Genomic DNA, 7448 nt, shown 5'->3' with positions numbered 1-7448 from the left:
CAAAAGATGTTGGCCGTCTTTAACCTTTGATATCCACTGATCCAATCCATAGGATTTCTTCTTCGTGTATCGGAATTTGAATCCCTGATCTTCTACTGAGGATTAAAGAAAAGGGGGCAAAAAGGGGATATGAATAAATATGAAATTTCTCGCTCTTCTCCCTGAATCTAGGGTTTTAATCACAGGGGAGACGGCGAGAAGATACAGAATTTCTCAATTAACATTCTCTTTATTCATTTATTTTCGGGTAAAATACAAACTAGATTAGTTAGTTATTAATTCGATTACAATTGGATCACTTTTTTAAAAACTATTATAATTTGGTTATTGAGTTAAAATATTTTTATAAATAATTATTAGCCGTTAAATATTAGACGAAATAATGATGTGGTCAGGTATAATAATAATTTTAATTTCTAAAATTTATGAATTATATCAGTTTGATCCTTGTTGAATCACTTTAATAAATTTAATCATTTATATTTAAAAATTCCATCAGATTAATCTTAATATTATCTTATATTTATTCTCTCGTAAATATTATATTACATTATTATACTTTCATGGTAAAATAATAATTTAACAGACACTTGTCATTTAGGGTGCGTTTGGTTCATGGAATGTAACATTATCTCCGGGAATAAAATTATCGAAATGTTACATTACCTTACACATTACTGGGAATGTTACATTATTGTGTTTGGTTTGTTTGACAGAAATGTATGATTACATGATTTGGTTAAAGGAATAAAAGATTATTGGAATGCATATTTTACTAAATTGTCCTTATGATATTTTTTTAACAAGTTGAATTCCAAATATTCAAATGAAAATATTTATATAAAAATTCATAGAAAATATATTATTGTATTATTTTCAATTTATATATTTTTTAAATTTTAAATTCATAAAATTTATATTTTTTTACAAAATTTAAAAGATAAATGTGTAGATTAAAAGAGTAAATATATCATGTATTCTTTTAATCTTAATTAATATTTAAAAATTTATGATAATAAATAAATAAATAAAATTCTCGGTCGGAAATATTTTTAAAATAAAGTTATGATAATAAATTTATGATAATATACTAGCTTTTGAAAAAGTAAGGTATTTTTGAAATAAATCTTTTAGGACAAGGATATTTTAGTCCAAGTTGAAGGGAAACAACAAATACCTAAGCCAACCATGGGATTAGGATTCCCGGTTATATTTGAAAAAAAACTACTATTGGTAATATTTTATTACCCCTATTAGGAATATTGTTCATCCAAACATGAGAATCACAAGTAGGAAAAAGATATTCCCACCAGTAATGTTAAAATCATCCATCCAAACGCCCCCTTATGGTAACATGTATTACTCTCATTCGATTAATTCACTTAATTTGAAAATCAATTCAAGTTGGCTGTTAATTTTATTTCAAAATCAATCAAAATTCGAGTTAAACAAAATTTTCTTAAATTTAGATTGAATCGAATGACAAAATAATGTTTAGGGTATTCCATTAATTAGTTTAAACATGTACTATAGAGGTGAGGGCGACCATTTCAATCTAATTGTATTTAGGGTAAATTAATTATGCATATAATACTTAAACTATTAGTTTTGGTCTGTTTTAGTGCATAAACTTTTAATTTTTTAGAACATGTCTAATGTTTAGTTTTTGTTTCATTTTAGTACTAGCGTTAAAAATTTAACGGAACTTTTGCATGTGACTTTTTATGGCTAAATTACATCATTCGTTCCTTAACTATCTTTTCATCCTTATTTTGGTCATTAAGGTTGAAAATTTTTAATTTAAGTACTAAACTTTCAAATTGCTCATGTTTTAATTACTCTAATTTATTTTATTAGTAATATTTTGTGACATGATATACTTTTATTATTTTTTAATATATGATTAAAATATTTTTTTTTTTGAAAAAGTTATAATGATTAAATTATGAGTAATTTACAAGTTCAATAATTAAATTAAAAAAAATTAAACTTCAATGACCAAAATAAGAGTGAAGAGATAAAATAAATAAATGATATAATTTACCTACAAAAAGTGACAAGTTATAACAATTCTACTAAATTTTTAATGGCGGAATACTAAATGAAACAAAAACTAAATGTTATGTAAAATTTTTAAAATATATATTATTTTATAATCATAGAATATTATCATATGCATAAACCAAGTGGTTTTCGTAGTAGTAAAGGAATTATTGATATTCTTTGATGGTCTAGGTTCGACTATCATATCTAAATCATTATGTTAATGTCCAACTTAGATAATCGCTAATTTTTTATCGAAAAATGACGAGTTTGGAACATAATAATAGTTGAGTGGCCATTTTATAATTTTTAATAGTAAATGGACATAACAAAGTAACATTCTATAGTTAGAGTGTCATTTTGTAACTTTTAATAGTCTATGAACTCAATAAAATAGTATCCTTTAGTTGGGGACCATTTTTATATTTTACCCTTTTTGAAATAAGGCATTTTTTTTGTTAAGATTAAGCCCGTTTAAATGCACAGACAGAGTTGGGTTATGTTTTGGTGTTGGCGGACAAAACAAAGCGAAGCCACTGGCTGGCATTGAATCCTTCACGCTATTAAAATGGGCTTAGTTTTCAACATTTTTTCAGTTCTCAGATTCTTGTTCAGAAATTGGAAAGAAAAATGGCTGTATCAATGTCAAAACCTTCTTTCTCAGCATCAATTCCCATTCCAAGGCCCCGTAAGCCATCGTTTTCGGTTTCACGAGTGAAAATCCGATGCGAGTCTTTAGATTCAGCCTCGCAGATCGATGCCAAAAGGCCGCCGAAACCCAAACCGTTATCGGCGGCCGGGAAGTTGATGGAGTCGGGTACGAAAAACGGATCCTACCCGGGCGGGATGGGGCAATTTACGGGAAGAGACCCTAACGTGAAGAAACCGGAGTGGCTGAGGCAGAAAGCTCCGCAAGGGCAGAGGTTTGATGAGGTTAAACAATCTCTCTCTCGCTTGAAACTCAATACCGTTTGCGAGGAAGCTCAGTGCCCCAACATTGGAGAGGTAATCTTAATTTTTGATAACATTTTTTTTGCTATTAATGGAGAAGGGTTTTTGAATTTTTACTGTTAAGTGATCGATTTTTCTGGACAGTGTTGGAACGGAGGTGGGGATGGCATTGCGACTGCAACGATAATGGTGCTTGGGGACACTTGCACACGAGGCTGTCGATTTTGTGCGGTTAAAACTAGTAAGAATCCGCCGCCGCCTGATCCCATGGAGCCTGAAAATACAGCTCAGGCCATTTCCAGTTGGGGGTAAGCTTTGCCTTGTTTAGTTTCTATTGTTTACAAATGTTTGTGCTTCATTGCTTATCAATGGCTTTCGATTGTTGAACTGAATATCCGGGTTTCCCTTGCTGCTTAGTATTCGGTAATTGATTTTATTGTCTAAATAGTTGTAGCATAATTTATGATTCTGGTGCTGTTTGTATTTGTAGTGTGGATTATATTGTTCTGACTAGCGTAGATCGTGATGATTTACCTGATGGTGGAAGTGGGCATTTTGCTCAGACTGTCCAAGCTATGAAGGTTGTATATCGAACTCGTTATTGCATCTGCATGCAGCTGCTTTTGTTCCCCTTTTATTTTCTTCATATTTTTGAGGACCGGATTGGAATGTCTATTGAATTTTAGAGGGTTTCTATATGATAATGTGCAGAAACTCAAGCCGGACATCATGGTTGAGTGTTTAACTTCTGATTTCCGAGGTGATTTGAAAGCTGTAGACACTCTGGTACACTCTGGACTAGATGTCTTTGCTCATAACATTGAAACTGCGAAACGTCTCCAAAGAATTGTCAGGGATCCTCGGGCTGGGTAAGCGCATTCATTCAGTCATTCCAGTTCAACTGAGTAGACGGCATTGACCTAGTGTTTTATGGAATTATGTCACTATTACTTGAATTACATGTTTTGCAATCACGTATCAACGAAATATGATGGCTTCTAAAGCATGTAAAGACCATGGTATTTAGCATTTTCACCAACCGTATTTCACTCTCTGAGAACCAAAATCGGTGTGCTTGTACTAGCTGGTTAAGGGTTTTACTTTGTTTAATGTTGCAGGTATGAACAGAGCTTGTCAGTTCTAAGACATGCAAAGCTCAGCAAAGAAGGGATGATAACGAATCTTCTATAATGCTCGGCCTTGGTGAAACCGACGATGAGTTAAAGGAAGCCCTAGCTGATTTAAGGGCTATAGATGTTGATATTCTTACACTTGGACAATATCTACAGGTAAAATTTTTATATGCAAAGATTTCTAGCATAAATGAATTCCCAAGCATCGGGACTTTGGCTGGAGGATAGATAGACCTTGTTAGCTTGAATCCCGCAAATGTCAAACCTTTATTTTGTATAACCTAGCAGTGTTTGCCCATTATATGTTGATAGCGATTTTCATGTTGTATGAAAGACTGTTTACGGTTCGTCTCCTACTTATTGTTCTTCTCGAGTTAATTGATGGTTCCTCTTATGGATCAATTCATCTTTTATGATTTCATTATCATTGTCGTCATGTTGATAAAACATGTTTAATCTACCACTTCTCCTGCCTTGGGCCAAAGCCCGTGATAGCTCAAGTTGATTTTATGAGTTATGAATACCAGCATTATAATCATCGACTCGTTAACAAAGAAAGTATTTTTCTTGAATGCTCTCATATTTACGCAGCCTACACCGCTCCACTTGACCGTCAAAGAATATGTTACGCCTGAAAAGTTTGCTTTCTGGAAGGAATACGGGGAATCAATCGGCTTTCGTTATGTAGCGAGTGGACCACTGGTAAGCTCCCTGCATTTCATTGCTTTGGATGATTGTACTAGTATTTTGTGGATTTCAGTCGCACCATTCAATGAACATAAAAGGTGAAATTTTACCACCAAATTGAGGTAGCCATAGAGAAACTCATTGTTCTAGTTAAATCAATTCGAGTTTCTCCAATAACTGGCTACCGAATCAAGAGTCCGCTACTAGCCTACCATGCTGATAATTTCGAGTCGATACACTAACTTCTGCTCAAGTTCATTAAGGTTTTCGATATGGCAAGTTACAATAACACATTCGGACATGAACTTCCATGTTGCAGGTTCGATCATCGTATAGGGCAGGGGAGCTCTTTGTTAAGACCATGGTGAAAGAAAGGACTAACAATACTACAGCTTCATCCAATTGACCTTTAGGCCTTTAGTTCTGGACTCCCAATGTGGTGCCTATATGTTCATCTTGTCTGAGGAAATTTGCGTTTAACAATTGTATTTTTAGGATCAAATTGAATTGTTGCAGGTGCTGAACTTTGTAAAAGTTATTCAATAAGTTTCTTTTGGGTAAACTGCATTAAATAGTCATCGGAAGATTCTCTTTTGGGCACCCAACATGTCGAATTTGTCTTTTTTTAGTCATTACCCTTTACTCCCAACAAGCTTTTGTTCAACCAGCGGAGCAGTCGTAAAAGAGCAAGAAGATGGTGGTGGTTGTAACAAAACTAGGGATGGGCATGGGTCGGGTTTTAGGTCAACCCGACCCGGCCCTAAAATAAATACCCTCATCCTAAAATTCAACCTGACTCGAGTTTAGGGATTACTTCATATGACTTGAACTCGATTCATTTTTTGAGATAAAACTTGAACCCGACTTGAAATAAATATATTTATAAAAAATATTATTTTTATTCAATAAAAATAGGGATCTAATTGAAATATATATATATATATATATATATAGGATTATTATTGAAATTAATTCTATATATATAAGGTAAATTTATATTAATTCTATATATATAAGGTAAATTTATATTAATTTTCGGGTTGAGTCGGATTGATTATTTTTTACCTCAAAACTCGAATTAGACCCAAATATAATTTCTAAAAACCTCACTCAAACTCGAATTCTTTTAAAAAGATCGAACTCGATCAGGTTAAGTCGGAATTTGTCGAGTTCAAGTTTCGTGCCCATCTCTACTTCTCACCCACCAAGTAAGAACAACAAAATGGGTAGGATTTTCAGGTCCTGAATTTATAATTAGCACAAGTAGTTGTAGACATGTAGTTATGTTTTAAATACTAGGTAAACTCTCTCTATTACTTAATTTCTTTATATTTTGATCACTTAATTATTACTTTTTTAAAATTATATTTAATATTTTATTTTGTTTCTATTCTAATCACTCGTTATTAAAAAATTAATGGTGATGTTGATGTGTGTCATCTTAAAGTAATGGCACATCAACGATAAAAAATAATAGAAAATATCACGTAAACATCAACTTTAATTTATTGATGAAAGGAGACTAAAGTAGAACTAAAACATAACGTTAAATATCATTAAAAATAATAGTTGGATGATCAAAACAAAAATTAAGTAATAGATTAATGACCAAATAAAAAATTTGACCTCAATTTTAGCCATTAAATTTATGGGTAAACTATGTGTTTAATACATGATTGAGCATTACCACACTTATTCTCATACTATGTGGGATTGAGCCTTAAATAGTGATATTATTTTTGAATGTTTTGCTTAAATTGCAATAATCGCGATTGATTGTAGATTGAACTTTTAATTATGACATATTTAATCGTATAATACTAATGCAATTGGTTGCTGATTCAGTTGTTTTAAGGTGCATGATTGTTAATTGTTTCCTGAATAATCACATTGTATTGGAAACAAGTGTGGCAATGCTCAATCCCACATAGTATTGTAATACTATTGGGAATGGGTATTTAAGGCTTGGCTTTCCCACTTCCTTGTTGAGTAATAGAGAACAAGGGGACTCTTGCGCAGTCGCCGCCGCCGTCCTTCTCGTCTCGTCTCGGGTCGGTCGGGTCGTGGTGGTAATACGTGTCGCGAATATCTTTTTAGAGAAAATTCTTAAGAAACAAATGCAATACCACCAGTCGTGTGATTTGGACTATCGCAACGAATTTGGAATAAATCGCAACGCGAACTTCGACTATCGCAACGAATTTGGAAAATCGCAACGCGAACTTCGACTATTGCAATGCGAATATGTAAATCGCAATGCGATAGTCGAAGTTCGCGTTGCGATAGTCGAATTTGGAAAATCGCACGCGAACTTTGACTATCGTAATGCGAACTTGGACTATCGCAATGCGAATATGTAAATCGCAATGCGATAGTCGAAGTTCGCGTTGCGATAGTCGAAGTTCGTGTTGCGAATCTGGAAACTGATTTGCGATATCGGAGATCGCGTGCGAATTATCGATCGCATTGCGATTTAGTTGATATTTGGCAAATCCAAAAAAATTGGTTAAAATCGTATATATAAGGCATTTTGATCACTGAGATTATTTTCTCATATATATATATATATGATTATAAGATATTATTATTTAAAAATATTTAATTTGATAACGTACATTTTATAGACGCAATTAT

General features: G+C 32.8%; 1 pseudogene; it reads left to right on the top strand.

The window, feature by feature from the left end:
- Positions 1-2567: 2567 nt before the first annotated feature.
- On the top strand, positions 2568-5342 carry LOC120175374 (annotated as a pseudogene).
- Positions 5343-7448: the final 2106 nt, after the last annotated feature.

The sequence above is a fragment of the Hibiscus syriacus genome, unplaced genomic scaffold (assembly GCF_006381635.1).
Source record: "Hibiscus syriacus cultivar Baekdansim isolate YM2019G1 unplaced genomic scaffold, ASM638163v2 tig00112206_pilon, whole genome shotgun sequence".
Classification (NCBI taxonomy): Eukaryota; Viridiplantae; Streptophyta; class Magnoliopsida; order Malvales; family Malvaceae; genus Hibiscus; species Hibiscus syriacus.
This window is presented reverse-complemented; position numbering and strand designations above follow the sequence as displayed.